The following is a 26108-nucleotide window of genomic DNA, read 5'->3' as shown; positions in this document are numbered from 1 at the left end:
ATCTAAAATATCGCTAACATTCCGGATCTGTTTAAAGTGATGGTAAACGTTCCCCTTTGTCTAAACATGTTCAAATATTCTTTCCTTAAAAAGTTATTTGTTTGGATTTAATACGTTATACTGTCTTTTTGATGCAAATAAAAATAGCACTTTCTTTTATATCCTTAGAATACTAGATACTAATGAATGTGTGGGTCGGGGGGGGGGGTATATATTTTCTATGGGGTCTCATGCCTTCCGGTGTTTTATGAAATTGTGATATGGGGCTCTAAACAAGTTCACATCAGAGGGGCATAAAGTTCCTCATTCAAAAAAGCATAATGCCTCTGTTTTTAATCAAATCAGAGGAAGTCGGGGCACTGTAATAGCCTCCTTGCTGTCCATTAAAATCCCCCTAGTGTCCAGTGGAGCAGGAGATAAAAAAAGTTTATCTGCTACTGATGATGTCACAATCTGTGGAATTAGTGGAGAGAGAGCAACCTCCCTCCCTCAAGAGGATGACACACTGTCATCCTTTACAAAGATAAGGACTATGTAAGATGTCAACATTCTAGGGGTTTAATATGTATATGAATGTGTAACAAGCATTTATTACTGTGAGTTCAGTAATGTAGGTGCAAGCTCTTTGAAAGTCACTATCATGAACAAGTTTGGACGTGCATGGAGGAGCATCCCCTATAAAAATCCGTTCACAAAGGCGCAATACTGTTTAACGGTCTCTTAGGAAGATACAGTGTTGCGAGACAGCAGGGTCACGATTTACAGTTTAAAAAAAGTTAAAATCCAGTAAAAAAAAAAAAATCATACATCCTTTGCATAGAAAATCATAGTCACCATTTTTTTGGGCTTCACACCAAAATGGAAGCAATGCTTTAACAAACAGTAGAAAATAAATATTGTTTAAAACAATACTTGCGAAAACTGCTAAACTGTTATATAGTGATTGAAAAACACTGCACGGTCTGCCCATTCTAAAAGATGCATTCAGATGGGATAGCAGTGGTGCAAATTAAAACAGATTGCAATAGTTATCTATAAAAATAGCGATTAATTAACTACTTTAAAAAAACCTGATTTAAAAGACACAAGTACTGTTAGTAACAATGACAACACGGCAACTGTAACTTACAATCCTATATTTAAAATGTAATATAAAAGCTATCTATTTGTAGATATTGGTGTCCTGAAGTGACTATAGAAGTATGTCCATCAGGCCAAGACACCTATGGCATTCATATGGTTACTGAGTGTTGAGGATGTATTCTGATGACAATGGCCTCTAGTTATCAAGGTCTGGCGGACCTGATCCGACACTGCGGATCAGGCCCGCCAGACCTTGCTGAATACGGCGAGCAATGCGCTCGTCGTATTCAGCATTGCACCAGCAGCTCACAAGAGCTGCTGGTGCAATGCCGCCCCCTGCAGACTCGCAGCCAATCGCCCGCCAGCAGGGGTGTGTGAATCAACCCGATCGTACTCGATCGGGTTGATTTACGGCGATGTGTGTCCGCCTGCTCAGAGCAGGCGGACAGGTTATGGAGCAGCGGTCTTTATGACCGCTGCTTCATAACTGCTGTTTCTGGCGAGCCTGCATGCTCGCCAGAAAAACGGGGCATCAAGCTCCATTCGGAGCTTGATACATATGCCCCAATAAGTTAATGTTACATGCAAAAGAGCATTTTCCTTGCATAGTGAACAGGGCCGGCTCAACCATGGGACCAAGTGGGTCGAATGGAACCAGGCAGCACTTGACAAGGGGCAGCACTTCAGTGACTGAGTCAGTTACTGTCAGATCCAGACCAGTCCTGCCCTGTGTCTCCATGGGAAAAGTTAAAGACTCCCAACAGCATAACCTCATCATGCACAAAGACACAGAATCAGTCAAGGTTGACATTCATGGTGGGACAAGTACATCTCTTCCCTAACTTCCTTCCCACTCGCAGAATTTTGCATAAGCATTGGTTTCAATCAGGTAAGCAGGCTTAGTAAGGTAAGTATTCAGGCTAATAGGTTGAAATCGTAATCAGTAATGTCACTACGGAGGGACATCATTGCATTCTCAGACCCAGGCAGCAAAATATCTTGAGCCGGCCCTGATAGTCCTTAAGAGGTGCAAATTGGCTATTTTGGGAACTTTTCAGTTGTAAGCTTGTTCACAGAGGCGGGGTTATAACAAAACAAAAAAAACATATAGCATTGTGATCACTGGAGAAACTCGGCTACCATTTGGTTAAGAAGCAAAAAGCATTTTTTTCAGTAGCAAATTACCTATAGATTGCATTTGAGGCCCAAGTGACATAGCCATGTTTTTCTTTTTGTAATTAAAATATAATATTGTAATATTCTCACATAACAAGGAGGATGCAGATTCAGGCCTTACTTTTACTTGTGGCTGTTTCTTTCCAAGCACTTTGCTGGGTGGTTTTGGTATGACTTAAGGTATATGGTAGATGAATGTTACTGTATTAGAAGGGGACCAGATATTTATTTAATAAAATAATATATTCCAGTGTCTTTCTTCTTCTTAAAAACAGATCTTTATTTTGCTGTACATGGGTCCAAATCAAACAAAAATGAGCTGGCAGTCTTTTTATTCCATTCCTCATTTAATAAATTGTGGATGCTGTTTCCTTTGTATTCATTTAGTTAGGAGTCTATTTAACAGTCTCATTGCACTGTGCTGCATACATTTTTCTATGTCTGAGACCATTGTCATGGCAATGCTATGAGTGTTTGCCTATTGTATAAAGTTAAGTGTTTGTGAGCCATTGCCAAGGCCTTAGCTAGAAAATATAAAATGAACTACATTCTCCTAACACAATTTCCCAGTACTCGTCACACAATCTTATATCCTGTATGTACACATATTTGCATAAATGTACAGTTTGATTGACTAGTGTCTATGGAAAGGAAACAGGCATGTAGTAAGGATCATTGTGTGTAGAGAAAATGGTGGGTCCTAGACTGTAACTTTAGTGGGGCATATTAGTTTATAGCAGGGATGACTGATCATTTACATTAGGAGTTATGTTAGTCGTGTTTAATCCTGAGGCGTGGGTAGTTTAAATTTGTATGTTATTGATCAAAAGACACAAATTACATAAAGGGATATTATAGAGTAAAATAAAATACACAATTGTATTAAATAATTTTATTTTAAATAAAAAAGATTGTGTTCTGATATAATAAAAGAAAAAAAGAGAAGAAAGAAACAATTAAATGTGGGGACTTTCCATGCTGTCCTTAAACACCGTTAGGACGGCATGGAACGTCCTAACATTAGACGAAGGCAAGGATCATCCTGGGGACACGTGCCTAGCAGCGTAGGCAGTCCCCCATGATCTGATCCAAGGTTTGCATCGACGATCATGTGAATTTATTTTTTACTAATAATGTTCACATCAGAACGAAGTTTCGATGTAAACAGGAAGGGGTTACTGATAGAACTATATACAACCACAGGAGAAAATCCCAGCACTCAAAAGAGGTAATGCACGTCACTCCAGGGTCACTACCCATGGCCCCAACAGTATCAAAACAAGCAATGGGAGTGACAGCAACAAATTTTTATTGAAAAGTTACATAGACAAAAAATATGGCAACGTTTCGGGAGGCTGTCCCTTAATCATGCCATGCCAAACAAACAAACATTACTGACTTATATACTAACATACCACCAGGTGGTGCTATGATCATTTTGTATGTTAACTCATTCATGACCTATACACCAGCATATTATACAATGTTACATAATTTTTCAAAATATTAAGTACAAAGTCATTCTTAATAGAATAAGCAGAATAAATACTAACTTGAAGGAAAGAATCACCATAAATTGCCCAATCAACTCATACATCAAGAAAATCACTCTATTGCCTAGAAATAGGACTATAAAAACACAGACAAGTCCCAATCTTTATTTAGACCTTTAGGCTCAAGGGACCCTAATTCATAAATCCAGAAGGATTCTCTCTGCTTAAGATGAAGCTCCCTATCCGCCCCCCTCTGCGTGCTACTTTAATATGGTCAATAATTTGAAATTTAAGTTGGCTAATTGAATGACCAGCTTTCAGAAAATGATTAGCTAGTGGGGCTTTTAAATTACCAGTCTGAATATTACTTTTATGTTCTATAATCCGATATTTAGCAGATCTAGTGGACTCACTTATATAAACACCCCCACATGGGCATTTAATCATATAAATTATAAATGTAGTTAAACAGGTAAAAAAACTTTGATGGAATATTTTTTACCAGTGTGGGGGTGATAAAATATGGGACCTTTGGTCATGTTACTACAACATGAGCACCCTAGACAGGGATAACAGTCCTTATTTTTTGAGGTAATATGTCGGGAGCTAGTTTTGACTCTAGGGCCCACATCTGCTTTTACCAATTTCATTTGAATATTCATACCTTTTTTATAGGCTGGCATAGGGTGTACTTGAAATTCTGCTATATTCGGATTACACCTCGCTAACACATCCCAATGTTTATTAATAATTCTCTGAATTTCAAAACTCTGTGAATTATATTCAGACACAAATAGCAATCTTTGATTTTTATCATCTATTTTTTCAGACTTACTTTTGTCTTTTGCTAACAGCAAATTGGATCTAGGTATAGATCTCACTAAATTGATCTCCTCATTAATTAATTTATCTGGATATCCTCTCTATTTAAATCTATTCCCCGTTTCCTAAAGCCTTTTATCTATAATACTTTCATCTGAGACAATCTTACGAACACGTAAGAGTTGGCTATGGGGAAGAGACCTAATCAGACTCAGAGAGGAAGGGTGGGCACTTTCAAATCTTAGAAGGCTGTTGCAGTCAGTGCTTTTTCTAAAAAGATCAGTTTTAAATGAATTGCCTTCTTTAATTACTCTTACATCAAGAAAATCTAAGTATTCCTCGCTCCAGACTAATTTAAATTTAATATGATTGGTGGATAAATTTAGCTCATTCACAAAATCTACCAGAACTATATACAAACATTGAACATGGAGAATTCTTGTGTTTCTTGTTAAGGGAACATTTCCTTTGTTCATTTTTCTTTTTTTAAATGCCCACTATTATTGCACCGTGCAGGCAAGAACCTTGCTATCTCTTTGTGTAGTACTTATTAGTTATCTGGCCATACACGTTACTGAGAACAGCAATACTTTGCAGATTTATTCTTGTGCACTTCAGGCTTGTAAATACACACGGCTGTGATAGCTGTTCTGGTTAGTGCTTGGCATCTGGTATCATTATTTTATACTCTAACAATATGAAAAAGTTATTCTTTGGACAAAAAGCTATAAACAGCTGTGAGACAAAGAACAGAATGATAGAGAATGAGAGAGTTCCTAAAATAGTGGGATAAATATTTAATTATCTGAACTGTGCAGAAAATGGATAGAGTCCTTAAGCAAGCATTCTTTATAGCATGAATCAGGCATTTGCAGCTTAGCTTATCTGCACTTTTTTATTTCAGCTTACACTTTATATTACCTTAAAGGGAAATTGTTCTCAAAAATGTTTTTCTTATCCATATGAAAGTACATTTAAACGGTTGACAGTTATGTTGTGTAAATAAATATAAAGTAAAAAATATTTACATTTAAAGTAACATACCAGAATCTGTTGTGTACTTCCTACTTAGCTGGAAGTTCCTAATAAACAATAATGATTAGTGGGAAGTTGCTATCAGCCAATGGGCAGTAGTAGGAGGCAGCTATGAGTCAATAAGCATAAGTAGAAAATACATAACTGATACAGCTATACTAGTTTCTATTTAAATATATACTTCACATTAGGTAGAAGGGAGGATGGATAGATGGATAGATTGATAGATACTGTAGATAGATAGATACTGATTTATCTTTAGCACAGTGTCCCTTTAACTGTCTAATTTCTGGTGATATATTATCAGTTTGATATTTTAGAGTAAACAATTGTGCTGTGGAATCTGTTGGCTCTCTACAAATAAATTATGAAAATAATAATACTAATAATAAATAATTATAAATATAAGTATTAAATGTAAGTTACATTCTGTAGACTATAATGCCTAATAAACTTATATTTCCAGATAATACATTTTCATTTGTACTATATATCATTACCAATAAAAATGCTTTATTGTATCTTCTTAGAATTGTATTGTAGGGAAACCACTGTACTTATATTTCAAACTTTACAGAACTTTTCATGACACAGCAAACCTTTTTGTCATTAAGCTACTATCTTTTCCAAAGCTGTGCCTTGCAACTATTTGTTCACATTCTTGGCAGTTGTGCTTTTTCCCAGATTATACGCATAGCCTGTCCTTGCTGTCAATGGGCATTTTATCACAATATGATATGTAGCATAATAGAAATTATACAGCAGCCTCTTCTGACAACCATTTGGTAAAGAGGGAATTGAAACCACAGTTTATAGATTACTGTCCCAATATATTAATGTACTGTGGGAACAAAGCAATACGTGAGGAATACAAGTAATATACAACGTGCTATGGATTGCTGTATCACCCTTGATCGCAGACAGATTGAGACTCCCTTTTATCCACTACAGAACAAATGCAATAGTCTGAAGTGACCATTCTCAGCATTATATTAAAGGAACATATTACTCAAACCTTGTCTGTCATGTAAATGAAAAGGAAGCAGTTTAAACATGATAAAATGAAGAAAAAAAGTTTATTCAGTCCAGGAATATTCCATTTAAAAAATAAAACACTGTAATGCATTTCTAAAACTTCTGTTTTATATAGAACAGAGAAACGTTTTGAGTATCATGTCCTTTTAAATAGTAGCCCCATATAACTGATTAATGTTATGCCAGTACTGAAGATATGACACATATGTACCCAAAGTATTTAGTTAAAGGACATGAAAGTGAAAATGATACTTTCATGCCAGTAGCGGTGCAAATGTTTTTGACCTCCCTAAAGGTAACTCAGTAGTGTGCAATAGTAATAATATACATGCTGCTCTGTAAAATGATTTTGAGTATATACCGAGGAATGGATGAATAGATAGATTGACCTGCAACTTATACTAATTAAAGGCTCCCCTGCATTTTTACTAAACACATTTTGCACACGCAGAATGTATAGACTGGCTGCTCTGGGCCTCCAGCACTTGGGCTCTAGTGCCATTGCACCTGCTGCACCAATTGTAGTTTGGCCCCTGCTCCATGCTTCAGACAGAAAAATAATTTGATAAGTCTCTTAATATTGCATTCTATTAGCAAATGTACTTTGTTTTTTGGTATCCTTTGTTGAACAACATACCTAGGTAGGTTTAGGAGTTGCAATGCACTACTGGGAGCTAGATGTTAATTGCGGGAAACTGACAAATTATAGAGTAGTAATGGGAAAAAAACACTTAATTTTATAATTTGATACAGTTTGGTACAACAAAATTCTTCATACAAATCATCTTCATTCACACAGACTTGCTTAATACATTTAACACATTTCTAAAAATCAGTTAATTCTATTTCTCATTTAACAGCTTAACAACCAGCGCCGCACCCTGTGGGAGGGTAAGGAGGAATTCGGGTGGGCGGCCCATCGCTGGAGGGGGGCGAGAGGTGGGGGGGAAGGGTGGTACTGCTACGCTATGGAAAAAGAAAAATTTGGTGATGGCAAAAATGCTAAAAATGCTCTGGTCTTTTAGGGAAGTTTTAGTCTAAAATGCCCGGTCCTTAAGGGGTTAAAGGTTAAATTCACTTCTATTTTCAAATGTACTAAGTTCTCTTGGTATCCCTTGTTGAAAAATAATGCACACATATCCTACACTAGTGGGAGCTAGCTGCTGATTGGTGCCTGCACACATTTGTCTCTTGTGAGTGGCTAACTAGAGGTGTTCATCAAGCTGCTAGTAATGCAATGCTGTTCCTTCAGCAAAGGATAACAGGAGATTGAAGCAAATTTGAAAATAGAAGTAAATTGGAAAGTTGTTTAAAATTGTATGTTCTATCCAAATCATAAAAGAAAATGTTGGAGTTTCCTCTCCCTTTAAAGCACAGTGGGAGTAAAGACATTACACTGTCAGATACATCAAATTTATTAACTAAATAAGAGTACAAGAGAACAGTATGAAATGTCTAAAATTGAGATTTTACATGGAAAAAAATAAGGTAGAAAAATGTTCTAAGAGCAGATAAATAAGGAACACACAGAGAGAAGTGCACTCACAGGAACGAACAACCAGCTCAATACCATTGTTAGCCTGTTCTATGGCGATTTACCACCTGGGTGCAACTTCTTTTAGCCCAGTAATGCTTTTCACAGAGTAGAACTTTCCTGTTGTATATCAGTCTCAGGGCCGTCTTTAACACAGGGCAAAAGGGGCAGCTGCCCAGGGCCCAGTCTTTGTTGTGGGGCCCAAGAGTCCTTTTTTTTTGTTCATGGCAGTCTGCTGATGTCAGTCCTAATACTGTCACATTCAAAAGTTCTCTGCTTATATTTATTTGTGAGAAACGGTGCCAGACTGTGCTGGGATCATGGGACATGCCAAGCTAGTGCCATGTGCTGTTTTAGGTGTACACTGTGCAGCACTGAATGCTAAGCCCTAACTTGGCATCCAACCAATCTCACTGTATAAGAAAAGGTCCTGCTGGGGTTACCACTGTTACCAGGTAACTGCTCTGGTGGTGGGGATTGTTCAGTGTAGGGTTGACTGTAGGCGCATGCAGCAGAAAGCTGGAGGGGCAGGCACGTTAGGATTTGAGCATCTCTGCAGCTGCAGACACTGCTCTCTTCCGTCTTGAGGCACACAAACATTGTATTTTTAATATTGGATTATATAGAGTGTGTACATAAATGTGTGTGTGCTCTGTAGTGTGTGTTTGTGTGTACATGTATATGTGTATGCTCTAAAGATTGTGTGTGGGTATATGAATATATGTGTATACTCTGGAGAGTGTGTGGGTATATGAATATATGTGCATACTCTGGAGAGTGTGTGTGTATATGGGTTAGGGGAGTTTGGTATGTTAGGCATTCCCTTGGTATTCATGAAAGTGGTAATTTTGCTGTACAGTGGCTGTCTAAACAATAAATATGTAGTGAATATCAAAAAAATGGTGAGATGCTTTTAGGGAGGCCCAAAATAAATTCTTGCACTGGGGCCCTGTAGACATTAGGTCCGACACTGATTTTTACTATGCAATGCCGTGCATTGCATTAAATATTTATGTACTTAAAAAAAATATATAAATAAATTAAAAACCAACATTTAATTAATTAGTAAATATTTTAAATTAATCTTCAGTGGAGGAATTTATATATTTATTTACTTATTAGTGCTGCTTAGGTCCAGTTTCACATATTGCAATTTATTTCATATTTTTTTGAAAATGATTAGCCCAACAGTGGATGATCCACTACTGGGCTAATCATTTAAAAAAAAAATAAAAAAAATTGCTAGTTGTTTTTTTGTTTTTTTTGGGGGTGTTGGGGTGGAGAGCGAAATTGCATGGGCAGGGGGGGTGGGGCAAGGGCCCAGTCAGTATTAAAGACGGCCCTGATCAGTCTGATCCCGCCTATTACGGTCAGTCCAGCGTCAAAATACCAGGCAATTCCTCTCTGAACAAGGAACACAGCAACCCCAGACAATAGTTTTATCCTTCATTGGGTCTCGTCAGTGAGGTATAGCAGTATTCCTCTAAGCACACTGAGCAAGGAGTCCACATCTGGTTGGCCCTTTTTCCCATAAGGAGACTAAATACACACAGAGAGAAGCAAACTCACAGGAACGAACAACCAGCTTAGATAAATAGGGAAGCCTGGGATTAAAAGTTTGCAGGAGGGGCTAAACACATTGTTAGTTAAATACTAAAATGCTCTTACACATTAGAATGCCCCTTTAGGGTTTTTTGTGAAGCGGTTTATCATTTAAAACTAATCTAAACAACCCATTGCGCACAAATAAAAACAGTTTAGTAAAACAGACACGCCTAAGAAACAAAAAGGACCAACCATTACCTATCAATCAAATGTTCTGATTTGCACATAATATAATATAATATAATATATATATATATATACACACACACACACACACACATATATATATATATATATATATATATAGGCCCAAATTACAAGTGGAGCACTACTGATAGCGTAGGGTGCACTATTAATATCATGGGCCCGCTCTCAGAATATGTGATATAGTCAATGTTAACATTTTTTATCAAAGAATACTTAGCGCTTAACATCACTCATATTACAAGTAATATGTTCCACACAAGCAAAACACTTAACAGGACTAAAACATTTCAAATGGCTGGAGGTACCTGAAGAAAAGTGTTAGGGCTAAAATAAAAGTATAATAAAACACAAGTAAAACCTTTTAAAAGAAAGTATTATACTCATATGTATACATGTTAAATGTCCTTTATTAATTAAATACATTTATACATTTAAATTTCCTGGTGCTTTTAAAGTTCCCTCAGTATTTTAATTGGGAAGTTTCCAATGGATTGGCAAGTCTGTGTGCAATGGTGTCCTACTAGTGTGCAGTATTTGTTTCCTTTATGGAAAACCTATTTATGGCTAACCACTTACCCTCAAAAACCTCATAAATATTTTTGCTACATAGAAGATATTTTCTTCATATAGACAGAAAGAAAAGAAAACTTGCAAACCTTCCATAACTCATTTAAATCCTTCCATCCATCAATAAAACGTAAAATTTACTTTTCAAAGCAGAGTGTTAGCTTCTTAGACTGCACAATAACAATAATGAATGCAAACTATAAAAGGTATCACTGCATATTGCAATACTCTCGTTATTTTGAGATAATACATATAAATATATATATATATATCATATCTTAATATCTACAGTATCTCACAAAAGAGAGTACACCCCTCACATTTTTGTAAATATTTTATTATATCTTTTCATGTGACAACACTGAAGAAATGACACTTTGCTACAATGTAAAGTAGATAGTGTACAGCCTGTATAACAGTGTAAATGTGCTGTCCCCTCAAAATAACTCAACACACAGCCATTAATGTCTAAACCATTGGCAACAAAAGTGAATACACCCTTAAGGGGAAATGTCCAAATTGGGCCCAAAGTGTCAATATTTTGTGTGGCCACCATTATTTTCCAGCACTGCCTTAACCCTCTTGGGCATGAAGTTCACTAGAGCTTCACAGGTTGCCACTGGAGTCCTCTTCCACTCCTCCATGACAACATCACAGAGCTGGTGGATGTTAGAGACCTTGCACTCCCCCACCTTCCGTTTGAGGATTCCCCACAGATGCTCAATAGGGTTTAGGTCTGTAGACATTCTTGGCCAGACCATCACCTTTACCCTCAGCTTCTTTAGCAAGGCAGTGGTCATCTCAGAGTTGTGTTGGGGGTCGTTATTATGTTGGAATACTGCACTGAGGCCCAGTCTCTGAAGGGAGGAGACCATGCTCTGATTCAGCATGTCACATTACATGTTGGCATTCATGGTTCCCTCAATGAACTGTAGCTCCCCAGTGCTGGCAGCACTCATGCAGGTGCAGACCATGACACTCCCACCACCATGCTTGACTGTAGGCAAGAAACACTTGTCTTTGTACTCCTCACCCAGTTGCCGCGACACACGCTTGACTCCATCTGAACCAAATACGTTTATCTTGGTCTCATCGGACCACAGGACATGGTTCCAGTAATCCATGTCCTTAGTCTGCTTGTCTTCAGTAAACTGTTTGCAGGCTTTCTTGTGCATCATCTTTAAAAGCGGCTTCATTCTGGGACGACAGCCATGCAGACCAATTTAATGCAGTGTGCGGCATATGGTCTGAGCACTGACAGGCTGAACCCCACCCCTTTAACCTCTGCAGCAATGCTGGCAGCACTCCTACATATATTTCCCAAAGACACTGAGCACGTGCCCTCAACTTCTTTGGTCGACCATGGTGAGGCCTGTTCTGAGTGGAACCTGTCCTGTGAAACCACTGTATGGTCTTGCCCACCGTGCTGTAGCTCAGTTTTAGGGTCTTGGCAATCTTCCTATAGCCTTTATGTAGAGCAACAATTCTTTTTTTTTTCAGATCCTCAGAGAGTTTGCCATGAGGTGCCATGTTGAACTTCCAGTGACCAGTATGAGAGAGTGTGAGAGCAATAACACCAAATTTAACACACCTGCTCCCCATTCACACCTGAGACCTTGTAACACTAATGAGTCACATGATCCAGGGGAGGGAAAATGGCTAATTTCCACTTAGGGGGTGTACTCACTTTTGTTGCCAACGGTTTAGACATTAATGGCTGTGTGTTGAGTTATTTTGAGGGGACAGCACATTTACACTGTTATACCTATTAACCCCTAATCTTCCGCCCCCTATACCGCCGCCACCTACATAAAGTTGAAAGGAGAGAAGCGCAGGACGCGATTCAAGTGTAGAAATATTTATTCAGGTGAAACACACAAGATAATATACTCACAAGAGTTAAGATAAAAACAGGCACATCAAAATTAAAGTTGTCCCTCATACACGTATGGCTAGGGTCCAGTTGTATTTTTATGGATCATCAAAATGTCCCTTTGTGGTTTGTAAGCGTCCAATTTCAGTAAATGTAACAGCGGGTACTCCGATATCTCAAACCGCTGCGTCAGGGACACACCTCCACACACCCTCAGCTCGGTACCAATAGGAGAACCCCTAGTGCTGAGCTCACTGCACACGAGGACCTACGGTGGCTTCACTGGGTGAAAAATAGAATGTTCATAAAGCTACGTTCTACGCGTAGAGAAAGTCCCGTCGTACGGGACGAAACGCGTAGAACGTAGCTTTATGAACATTCTATTTTTCACCCAGTGAAGCCACCGTAGGTCCTCGTGTGCAGTGAGCTCAGCACTAGGGGTTCTCCTATTGGTACCGAGCTGAGGGTGTGTGGAGGTGTGTCCCTGACGCAGCGGTTTGAGATATCGGAGTACCCGCTGTTACATTTACTGAAATTGGACGCTTACAAACCACGAAGGGACATTTTGATGATCCATAAAAATACAACTGGACCCTAGCCATACGTGTATGAGGGACAACTTTAATTTTGATGTGCCTGTTTTTATCTTAACTCTTGTGAGTATATTATCTTGTGTGTTTCACCTGAATAAATATTTCTACACTTGAATCGCGTCCTGCGCTTCTCTCCTTTCATCCTATTCTAGAAATTGCACTTTGGAGATTCGTCTCGTTAAGAGGAGCAGCGGAGCATTCAAGATATAGGATTATCACTTCTTTGCTGGGTCAGGAATTTACAGACCGGCATTCTGCAAAGACATTTTATCCTTTATAGGACTGTGGCTTTCCATACACCGCAACATTTAATATATGCAGGTTTTTTCTATTTTTTCTATTTTTTCATCTTTCTAAATAGTATTAACCTATTAGTAGTATTATTTATGTGCTTCTACCAACATTTATAGTGTTATATTCAATATCTGTTGTTTTTTATATACTTTTATTTAAGGTTATTTTGCGCTATTTCATTGCTCTTGTCGAGCAATTTTGAGTGTTTATACCTACATAAAGTTATTAACCCCTATCCTTCCGATCCCGGACCCCGCCGCAACTACATAAAATGTTTAACCCCTAAACCGTTGCTCCCGGAGCCCACCACCACCTACATTACATTTATTAACCCCTAATCTGCCCCCCCACACCGCCGCCACCTAAATTATATCTATTAACCCCTAAACCTAAGTCTAACCCTAACACCCCCCTAACTTAAATATTATTTAAAGAAATCTAAATAAATATTCCTATAATTAAATAAATTATTCCTATTTAAAACTAAATACTTACCTATAAAATAAACCCTAAGATAGCTACAATATAACTAATAGTTACATTGTAGCTATTTTAGGGTTTATTTTTATTTTACAGGTAACTTTGTATTTATTTTAACTAAGTAGAATAGCTATTAAATAGTTATTAACTATTTAATAGCTAAAATAAATACAAAAATACCTGTAAAATAAATCCTAACCTAAGTTACAATTACACTATACTACCATTAAATAAATTAAATTAATTAAATACAATTACCTACAATTAAATAAAAAATAACTAAAACTGAGGTGGAGCCAGCTGGCGTGAGACATGGCCGCACTTTAATGTGAGCTCCGAGTGCAATTGCCCCTTATCGCTTATACAGGGACATTTAGAAGCCATCCGGTGGTACAATCGGCTACAACTAACTACGGAACGGATGGAGAAATAAAAAGTCGCGGACTTTACTGCAAATACCCGGACTTTATCGCAGCTCCGCTCTGAGGCCTTGGGAACGGCCGCCATCTTTGAAGCCTGAAGGCAGAGTATGTGCTACCGGGCTCACCGGAACCCTACCAATTAATAAGCAGCTAACCTGGGGGCATTAGAGGCTGCATCGGCATTTACCTAGAGTATTGCTGGGAACTTATATACCGTGAGGTACGTTGATCCTTGGGGTGTTTGACACAGGCGCCATCCCTTTAGTCCATGGGCTAATTATGTCATACCGGAACTTTCCAGAATAATACCAGACACCAAGCAAATGATTTAGGATGCTGTGGAAAGCATATGTCCTGATATATTAAATATTGTTGGCTACGCATGTAACATGAGGCATTTTTAATATAAGATCGCCATCTTAGCAGCCTGGGACAGACTGTTGAACATAACCAACGTATCCTGAAAAGGGAAATAAAGAAACTTCTATAAAGACAGATACATTCTTGCATATAGTCATACCACTGTGCCTTACATGAATATATTTTAATAAAGAAGATCTGCTTAAGCGTGCCATGCTGCTATGACACAAGTTGTTAACTTCATCACAGCTCACAGTTAGTGAGGGAGAATTTCACACTCACACACCTTTCAGTGTCACAGGCCTTGTTATCTTGCTTCTTTTAAAGTCTGAGAGGTGAGTGTGACTGCAAATACAGAGAAATAGGAAGCAATCTGCAATATCATATAAAATATCATATAAAATGTCTCCAAAAAAGTCAGGCAAAGATGCTAAAAAACCTGCTGCCTCGCGCAATTCAGTGAGCTCCTTTTTTAGATCTGCAGAACCCTCACAGCCGATGTTACCTGATCCCCCTACACCAAGGAGGTCTGAGATGTCGCCCTCAGATAGTGAGGACACTGATATAGATGATTCCGTCCAGCTAACTAAGTCCTTCTTGGCCACCATACCATCTAAAAGTGATTTGGATAACATAGTTGTCAAAGTACGAGATTGTATTAAAGAAGAACTAGCTAACCTGAGAAAGGACATGTCAGAGATTGGTAACAGGGTGGAAGCCTTGGAGGAGGATAATGAGTTTAACCAACAAGAAATATCTAACTTGCAGACCACAGCCCAGATACATGACTCACTGTTACAAGATAAATTAGAAGACTTGGAGAACAGAGAACGGCACCAAAACCTAAGGGTCAGAGGAATTCCAGAAACAATCCTGCTGAACTCTGTTCATGAATTTCTCAAGGGTCTCTTTTCCTTTCTACTAGGCCCCTCTTCTACTGCAGACATATCTATGGATCAGGCCCATAGAGCACTCAGACCGAGACCTTCAGACCAGGCACCTCCATGAGACGTTATACTCAAATTAACACATTTTCAAACCAGAGAAGACATCTTAAAAGCTGCAAGGCAACTTTAAGACAACAACTTTCAGAACTGCCACTTACAAATATTTACAGATCTCGCTCCTCGCACTCTGCAGAGGCGGAAAGAATTTTAACATCTGACAATAATGCTTAGATCAAAAGGGATCCCATATCGCTGGGGTTTTCCATGCTCTCAACATATCCCACAAAGGTAATAAGTTTACCTGTAAGACACTGGATGACATACCGGACTTATGTGCGGCATTGGGGATTGACCCCCCCAACCTACAGCAGTGAGAGAAGACAGAGAGCCGAATACAACAGCAAAGTTGGTAAGACCTCACAGAGCTCAGTGGCAACAGCAAAAACCTAAGAAATAGAAAAAAGTTCAGGACACTTTACCCACTGATGGCTTAGGATGAACCAAGAAGAGCTAAATGGGTGAGATAATTCCATGTTCTATAACTTTATAGTTTTCAAGGAAAGTTAGCCTTTTAACGGCCTCCTGGACTTTTCCAGTTAGAGACTGAACATTATATTACACCTATTTTACAGTTGTCTAGAACTGGTTGCTTTAAAATGCAATAATGCCCTTGTATTCACATCCTTGCTTATTTAAATATTTAATTCAGGGGTAAGCTATTCTTCCCCTGTGCGGTGACATATTATGTCAAATTGTTTGTTTAAAGTTTATACTACTGTTATTGTTATTTATGTTCATGTTATTATTATTGTTATTAAGGTTTGTGTCTATACATGTGAACAACAGACTTCAGGAACGGGACTCTTTCACACTATATCAGATCAGATTCTGCAATTTTATAATTTTATAATAAGGCATGCTATTCAGATAGACCCTGATTTATGGAACAGACATGACAGGCTCTAAACCAATTACTTTAATGACACAAAATGTAAAAGGCTTCAATATACCACACAAAAGACGTGTAGCATTCAAGGATATCAGACACAAGCATATTGACGTTCTATTTTTACAAGAGACACACTATCTAGAAGGACAAGAGCCTAAGTTTTTCACGTCCACTTATTCAAATCACTATCACAGTAGCCACCCAACAAAAAAGATCTCAGGTGTCAGTATCCTACTCCACAATTCCCTACAATTCCATGTCCAATAAATAGATAGAGATAAAGAGGGGAGGTACTTGGCCCTATTGGGTCTGCTTCATGGGAAACCAATTACGCTGGTAAACATTTATGCACCAAATACACGCCAGGCATTTTTCTTCCGCAAGGTATCCAATAATATCATGGCTTTTTACAAAGGCTCTCTCATTGTAGGAAGTGATCTAAATACACCACTAGACCCACTGTTGGATAACTCTACTACACAATCACAACTATCTAAAAAGGCACTTAGGTCTATGAGAGAGGATCTAACGCTACTAGGGGTCCATGACGTATGGTGAGTCCAGCACTCAACTAGTAAGAATTTTACTTTCGTCTCAGCACCACAAAACACACATTCCCATATAGATTATATTTTTATAGACCACAATACTATTACCTCGGTATTATCTACCGACATCACACCCACTAGTTGGTCTGATCACTCAGCAGTAATTTGTAAGATGCAATGGTCCTCCCTCCCTTTTAAAATATATCAATGGCGCTTTGATGATACGGTGCTTAAGGAAGACTTAATATCACAACAAGTAGAGAAATCTATAGCAGAATATTTTGAACATAATAAAAAGTCAGGTATAGACCCGTTCACTTTGTGGGAGGCACATAAATGCGTTATAAGAGGTGAGATGATAAAACTCAAATCCCTGCAAAGTAAAAATCATAGACAACAACATATGACTCTTACTGATACTTACCAACACATAGACAGTTTATATAAAAACAATCCACATGATTATTCCTTAAAATCCCAGCACGAGCAAGCTAGGCATAAACTTATAAAATTTTTGGAATGTTCAGTCCAGAAACAGGCACTGAAACTATGCCAAAATTTTTTTTCTAGAGGACAACAAGCCAGGTAAACTCCTGGCAAGAGCACTTAAAACACGGCAATTGACACATTATATCACTACGCTGCAGGACACTTCTGGTGCACTCACTGTGGAAAACCAGAAGATGACGGAGACATTTAGAAAATATTATACTGCTCTATATGATCTAACACCACATAGAAATAATCTAGCACATCAAGCGCATTGCCATCGATATCTAGACACTATAACATTACCCACGATACCCAAAGATGACCTAGACTTCTTTAACTCAGCAATAACAGTTGAAGAGATTGAGATCGCCATACACTCACTAAAACAGGGGAAAAGCCCAGGCCCGGACGGTCTTACAGGTGGCTACTACAAAAAATGTAAGCATCTTCTCCTCCCACACTTGCTCTCAGTTTTTAATCATATTGATAAGTCCCATGATTTTCCCCCTTCTATGCTCGAAGCAATAGTAACAGTCATACCGAAACCAGGTAAAGACCCGACGTTACCATCAAATTATCGCCCAATATCCCTTTTAAACGTTGATATAAAAATTTATGCAAAAATATTGGCCACCAGAATTAATAAAGTACTACCCGCACTGATACATCCAGACCAGGTGGGCTTTGTGCCGCAGAGGGAAGCTAAAGATAACACGGTAAACGTTCTTCACTTAATACAGTATGCAACCACACATGACATCCCCCTGGTTTTACTATTTACTGACGCTGAAAAAGCTTTCGACAGATTGGACTGGACTTTTCTAAAACGTACCCTAAAAAAATTTGGCTTCCCTTACTGTTTTATTCAGAAAATTCTAGCCCTCTACTCCAATCCGACTGCCAAAATCAAAGTTAACGGTGCATTATCTAACCCTTTTCGTATCCGGAACGGTACTAGACAAGGCTGCCCTCTATCGCCCCTGTTATTTGTGCTTTCAATGGAGACCCTTGCCGCTAAACTACGTGATAACTCTGACATAACTGGACTTTCTATAAACACCACCCAGCATAAATTAGCACTCTATGCAGACGACCTACTACTGACATTAACTCATCCGACTACATCTCTCTCTGCGGCACAGAGCTCTCTGGAGGAATTCGGCCTTTGTTCCAACTATCTAGTTAATAAACACAAATCCGAGATGTTCCCCATTAACTTAAGCGAGGCAGACATCCACACACTCAGTTCACAAGTACCATACTCGATACAGCAATCTTCCCTGAAATACTTAGGTGTCTATCTAGCTAACAACATCCAGCAATTACATGAACTGAACTACGAGCCACTTTTGATGACTATCTCTAAGGATACATCAATATGGCTAAATAAAAATATATCCTGGTTAGGCAGGATAGGAGTAGCAAAAATGACCATTCTCCCTATGATTCTTTATCTATTCCAAACACTTCCTATACCGCTCTCAGACACCTATATATGTAGATTACAATCAGTAATGAACTCATATATCTGGAGGAATATGCCTCCCAGAATAGCCAGATCCACTTTGTTCTTGCCGAAAAAATATGGAGGTTTGGGTGTCCCAGATCTATATAGATATCGTACCACAGTCTTTTTGAGAAGAATAGTGGATTGGTGTACACTTCCCATAAACCATGATAAAACCTGGATGACACTAGAACACGATCTGACTAATTCTCCCCAGCTAAGTGTATACTGTTGGCAACCTAACGGAAACCAACCAGCCTTAATAAAAACTTATCCTATAATAAAAGAAACATTTAACGTGTGGTCCCGGATGCTACTTACCTATCCACATCTCTCAACAGTCCCCTCCCCCCTGACAATGGCCCTATCCAATCCCGATTTTATAAGTGGGATGTTGGTTACACCTAAAGCACAATGCAGTCTGGATAGACTCCTTCCACTGTACACATTACTTGAGTCAGATAAGCTGATACCTGTACAGCAATTGGCGGAATTTGGACTCACACAATTTACCAACTGGTTCACATACTTACAACTTAAGCACTTTATACATACCCATAAGTTAAAACACCTAATGGTGAGGGACCGTACCCCATTAGAAAGACTTTGTACTCTTGACATGCCCCCAACACATGCTATCTCTGTCCTGTACCAATTACTAATTACACCTTCGGAGTTCATGCAAACTTCAACTATAATATCTTGGCACAGAGAACTCCCTTATATACTTTCGGAGAAAGAATGGTATGATATTTTTCTACACACCAGCAAATCAGCGCATTTGGCCACGCTATTAGAAACTAACTATAAGTTCCTACTCCGCTGGTACCTTACCCCCCACAGGTTAAAACAAATATTCCGAGAGGCATTGGATAGATGCTGGAGGAAATGCTCAGGAAAAGGCACTACCTACCATATTTGGTGGGAATGTCCTAAAATACTGAAATTTTGGACAGCGATTAACCAAGAACTGAGCAAGTTATTGAATTATGATATTACCTTAGACCCGTTAATATATCTATTCCATGTTATACCTAAACTCCCATTTAAACAGCACACATAACTCCTTCAGTTGGCTATATGCAGTGCCAAACAATTAATTCCTAGATTATGGAAATCAGAAGCCACACCAACATTAATGTTGTGGAAGTCACAAATGGAGACGAACTTATCACTAGAAAGATATTTTTACTACACAACGGGCAAATTGGAATTTTATGCTGAAATGATGTTCTTCTGGGAATCTCACTATCGCCCTAGGCAGACCTAAGCCTCCTCTGTAACACCGACCGGACTTGCATAGTTGTGGGTACATATACTGATTTCGACCTGAGACTAGGCCCGTACACACCTTTACTTTTATAAAGATAGCTAATACTCTCTTAGATACACAGGCATATATAGATATTCAAATACATCTACTCTAAGGCAGAGCGAGGGTGACGACAGGTTTGAATGGGGGGTAGCACAACTTGAGAAGACGTTTATATGTGCGTAGATGACTATAATTGGTGAAGATAAGATAATTGCTGGATGGACCTTCCTCATGTGATAGTTGTAAAGTATTAAAGAATTTGCTCTGTATCTAACTATGATTACAGAAATGTAGACATTCTTGAAGTCCTGTTTTTGTTGTAATGCGCAAGTTTGTTGTATTGTATTGTAAAATTTTGACACAAATTAAAAATGAAACAAAAAGAAAATAACTAAAATTAACTAAAGTACAAAAAAACCCTCTAAATTACAGAAAATAAAAAAAATTACAAGAAGTTTAAAATAATTACACCTAATCTAAGCCCCCTAATAAGATAAAAAATCACCCCAAAATAATAAAATTCCCTACCCTATACTAAATTACAAATAGCCCTTAAAAGGGCTTTTTGCGGGGCATTGCCCCAAAGTAATCAGCTCTTTTACCTGTAAAAAAAGAAATACACCCCCCAACATTAAAACCCACCACCCACACCCAACCTTACTCTAAAACCCACCCAAACCCCCCTTAAAAAAACCTAACACTACCCCATTGAAGATCACCCTACCTTGAGCTGTCTTCACCCAGCCGGGCCTAAGTCCTCAACGAATCTAGGCAAAGTGGTCCTCCAGATGGGCAAAAGTCTTCATCCAATCCGGCCAGAAGAGGTCCTCCAGATGGGCAGTAGTCTTCATCCAAGCGGCATCTTCTATCTTCTTCCATCTGGCGAGGAGCGGCACCATCTTGAAGACATCCGACGTGGAGCATCCATCGATCCAGATGACTAAACGAAGAATGACGGTTCCTTTAAATGACGTCATCCAAGATGGCGTCCCTTGGATTCCGATTGGCTGATAGGATTCTATCAGCCAATCGGAATTAAGGTAGGAAAAATCTGATTGGCTGATGAAATCATCCAATCGGATTGACCTCGCATTCTATTGATTGTTCCAATCAGCCAATAGAATGCAAGGTCAATCCAATCAGATTGAACTTCAATGCGATTGGCTGATTTCAAGGGACGCCATCTTGGATGACGTCATTTAAAGGAACCGCCATTCTTCGTTTAGTCGTCGGGATCGATGGATGCGGCGGCAGATTGAAAATCAGGTATGCTGGGCTGGAATAGTGGCGAGCGTACCTGGTTGTAGTTTGATAACTTCCAAAATTAGTCAGATTGTGCCGAACTTGCGTTCGGAACATCTGTAGTGACGTAACCATCGATCTGTGTCGGACTGAGTCCAGCGGATCGTATGTTACGTCACTAGATTCTAGGGCTTGATAACTATGGCGAATCAGCCTCGCCACAAATACGCTGCGGAATTCCAGCGTATTTGCGGTTGACGGCTTGATAACTAGAGGCCACTGTATATACAGGGAGTGCAGAATTATTAGGCAAGTTGTATTTTTGAGGATTAATTTTATTATTGAACAACAACCATGTTCTCAATGAACCCAAAAATCATTAATATCAAAGCTGAATAGTTTTGGAAGTAGTTTTTAGTTTGTTTTTAGTTATAGCTATTTTAGGGGGATATCTGTGTGTGCAGGTGACTATTACTGTGCATAATTATTAGACAACTTAACAAAAAACAAATATATACCCATTTCAATTATTTATTTTTACCAGTGAAACCAATATAACATCTCAACATTCACAAATATACATTTCTGACATTCAAAAACAAAACAAAAACAAATCAGTGACCAATATAGCCACCTTTCTTTGCAAGGACACTCAAAAGCCTGCCATCCATGGATTCTGTCAGTGTTTTGATCTGTTCACCATCAACATTGCGTGCAGCAGCAACCACAGCCTCCCAGACACTGTTCAGAGAGGTGTACTGTTTTCCCTCCTTGTAAATCTCACATTTGATGATGGACCACAGGTTCTCAATGGGGTTCAGATCAGGTGAACAAGGAGACTACTTGTAAAATAAATATAAATCCTAAAATAGCTACAATGTAATGATTAATTACATTGTAGCTATCTTAGGGTTTATTTTACAGGTAAGTATTTAGTTTTAAATAGAAATAATTTATTAAAGTATAGTGTAGTGTTAGGTGTAATTGTAACTTAGGTTAGTTTTTATTTTACAGGTAAATTTCTCTTTATTTTAGCTAGGTAGCTATTAAATAGTTGAAAAGTTACCTGTAAAATATAAATAAATCCTTTGATAGCTACAATATAATTATTATTTATATTGTAGCTATATTAGGGTTTATTTTAAAGGTATTTAGTTTTAAATAGGATTAATTTAGTTCATAATAGAAATATTATTTAGATTTATTTAATTAATATTTAAGTTAGGGGGGTGTTAGGGTTAGTATTAGACTTAGGTTTAGGGGTTAATAAATTTATTACAGTGGCGACGGTGTAGTGGGGGGCAGGATAGGGGTTAATAAATGTATTATAGGTGGCGACGATGTAGGGGGGCAGATTAGGGGTTAATAAATTTAATATAGGTTGCGGCAGGGTCTGTGAGCGGTGGTTTAGGGGTTAAACTATTTATTTGTTGCGGCGAGGTGCGGGATCGGCAGGATAGGGTTAATAACTTTATTATAGAGGGCGGCGGTATAGGGGGGGCAGGATAGGGGTTACTAGGTATAATGTAGGTGGCGTGGGCTCCGGGAGCGGCGGTTTAGGGTTTAATATGTATAGAGTAGCTTGCGGTGGGCTCCGGGAGCGGCGGTTTAGTGGGTAATAACTTTATTTAGTTGCGGCGGTGTAGGGGGGACAGATTAGTGGTGTTTAGACTTGGGGTACATGTTAGGGTGTTAGGTGTATACAGCTCCCATAGGAATCAATGGGATGTCGGGCAGCAGCGAACTTGTACTTTCGCTATGGTCAGACTCCCATTGATTCCTATGGGATCCGCCGCCTCCAGGGTGGCGGTTTGAAAACCAGGTACGCTGGGCCGGAAAAGTGCCGAGCGTACCTGCTAGTTTTTTGATAACTAGCAAAAGTAGTCAGATAGTGAGGAACATCTGGAGTGACGTAAGAATCGATCTGTGTCGGACTGAGTCCGGCGGATCGAAGTTTACGTCACAAAATTCTACTTTTGCCGGTCTCTAGCCTTTGATAACTAAGGCGAATCAGCCTCGCCACAAATACGCTGCGGAATTCCAGCGTATTTGAGGTTGACGGCTTGATAACTAGGCCCCATAGTCTGCATACTGTGTGCAGGTAACAGTAAATATACATACGGTCTTTCTTTATCATGAAATTTATGATTGACAGTAAGAACCTAGACTGCAGATGTTTAATTTGATATGGTTACACTGAATACTAAAAGGTTCTAGAAGAAAACCAAACACACACAACTGCTAACAGATTATATTTTAAAAAGTTTCAAATGTCTTCTTAAACCCCATTCTTAAACATAAATCAATATTTTAGTTCTCTAAATAGATTGATGGTGGAAATATTATGTGGACAGATAAAACTAATACAAATATCACATTTTCCTTTAGGTTTTACATTTAAAAAATCTAAACATACAGCGCTCTTCTGAATGCCACTTCTTTTTAAATCAATGCATGGAATAAATCTGTATTTAACATTAAGGCCTCTGTCGCAAACTATCGGTTAAGGCTTTTTTGAGCGGAAAAAGCTACTTTTTGATTCTGCACAATCACAATAGTATGTTTTCAAATGTTTCCAGCACTCACAAACAGGAGAAATATTGCTTTTCTTGGACATTGAAAAACCTATCAGCCGCAATCCATTTACAAGTCACTTTTTAACACCTATTGCAGTTTTGACTTTTTGACACCTCTAGGCACTTGATATGTCCTCGAAAGAGCATTTCGGACATCTTTAAAACTATTTCCCAGCTATTTGCAAACAGTCTTTTTCCTTGCTCATGTTCAACACACTCTGAAATGGCTACAGGAGACATTCTAGTCTAGATGTTTATTAACATACATTGTATTGAATCATAAAAGCTCCATTCATCCCTATTGGGGAGACTGAAAACAGTGGACAGGGCACAGATTTACATATGTATATTTGTTGAGTATGGATTGCACTATCATGATTTTCATAGTAACCTATTGCTATCCGTTTCCATCTACACCACTGCTAAACCATCTGAATACATCTTTTATGTTGTAAGCATGGGCAGACTGTATTGCTTTTGACAATATTTACATCTATTGTTTTTTAAAGCATGAACTAAAAACAAAATGGTGATTACGGGTACCTATGCAAAGGACTTCTTCCTAAATATTCTTTAAACTGTAAATCGTGAACCTATTGCCTTGCTACATTGTATCTGCCTAGGAGACATTTAAACGAGATTGAACCTTTGTGACTGGGTTTTATAGGGGATAGGCCTTCATGGACAAATGCTTGTTCCAGTTTACAAGTTACATAATGTAGGCATAGGCACTCTCATAAATGAGTTTGGACTTGGAAGAGCAAGCATAGAAGCACGTCCCCTATGAAAAAAATGGTCACAAAGGCACAATCTTGTTTAAGGGTCTCCTAGGCAGATGAAATGTGGCAAGGCAGCAGGTTCATAATGTACAGTTTATGTATTGTTAAAACCCAGTTATTTGCACAGGAACCCATAGTTGCCATCTTGTTTTTAGTTCATGCCTAAATAGAAACGGTGCTTTAACAATATGCAAATAATTATGAAGTTGAAAAATTACCATATAGCGATAGAAAAATAGCATTTAAATGGTTTAACAGTGGTGCAGATGGAAACAGATTACAATAGGTTCCTATGAAAGTCATGATTATGAGATACCCTGTTAAAACCTGATTTAAAAAAAGAAAGTATGGTTTAGAACTATCACAACAGTGCGAGTGTGATTGAAATCAAATATTTAAATACAAAAAATAAAAAACACGCAGTTTGTTGATGTTGGGGTCCTGAAGTGAATATAGAATTATGCCCATTATGCCAAGATAGGTATTCCTATGTAGGGTTGCCACCTTTTTCTCAAAAAAATACCAGCCATGGGTGAGGGTGGAGCCAAAAAGGGTGGAGCCAAAAAGAAGCAGATTCAGTCAATGATACATATTACACACACACAGCTTGTGTATAACACATACATATTACACACACAGCTTGTGTATATCACATACATATAACACACATACAAACACACACAGTGTCAGGGTGCCAGGAATCAGACTGAGACGAGAAGTGCAAAAATAATCACACCTTTATTAATAGCAAAAAATAATAAAAAGTACACAAGTCAAATAACAAGCCAGGAGTCAAAACCAGAGCTGGTAGTCAGACGAGCCGAGTCAGGAGCCAAAGCGAATAGTCAGATGAGCCGGAATCAGGAACAAGAAAAACAGCAGTCAGGAACAAGCCAGGGATCAGGAACCAGGAAGGACGTCAGGCAGCCAGGTAATACACAGGAACTCTCACAAACAGGTCTGAGACAACGCAAAGGTAAAGCATACTGAACAGAGGCCCTTTAAATAATAAGTGATGACATCACAATTCTGAGACTGCATCCTGTCTCAAATGGATGATGCACACCAGTCTGGCCATAAAAGGAAGTGTAAGAAAAGAGCAGCATCTCCCAAAATGCAGTTTTATAAATTATAGTAGTGAGATACTGTAATAGTAAAATACATATTAGATCCC

General features: G+C 38.5%; 1 protein-coding gene across 1 annotated transcript in view; it reads left to right on the top strand.

Annotated features, from left to right (window-relative positions):
- KCNG2 (potassium voltage-gated channel modifier subfamily G member 2) overlaps positions 1–26108 on the top strand; it is a 481205-nt gene that overhangs the window by 245978 nt on the left and 209119 nt on the right. The gene's annotated exons all lie outside the window — the stretch shown is intronic.

This window comes from Bombina bombina, chromosome 5 (assembly GCF_027579735.1).
Source record: "Bombina bombina isolate aBomBom1 chromosome 5, aBomBom1.pri, whole genome shotgun sequence".
In the NCBI taxonomy this organism is placed as follows: Eukaryota; Metazoa; Chordata; class Amphibia; order Anura; family Bombinatoridae; genus Bombina; species Bombina bombina.
Note: the sequence above shows the minus strand (reverse complement) of the source record. Positions and strands in the feature narration are given on the sequence as shown.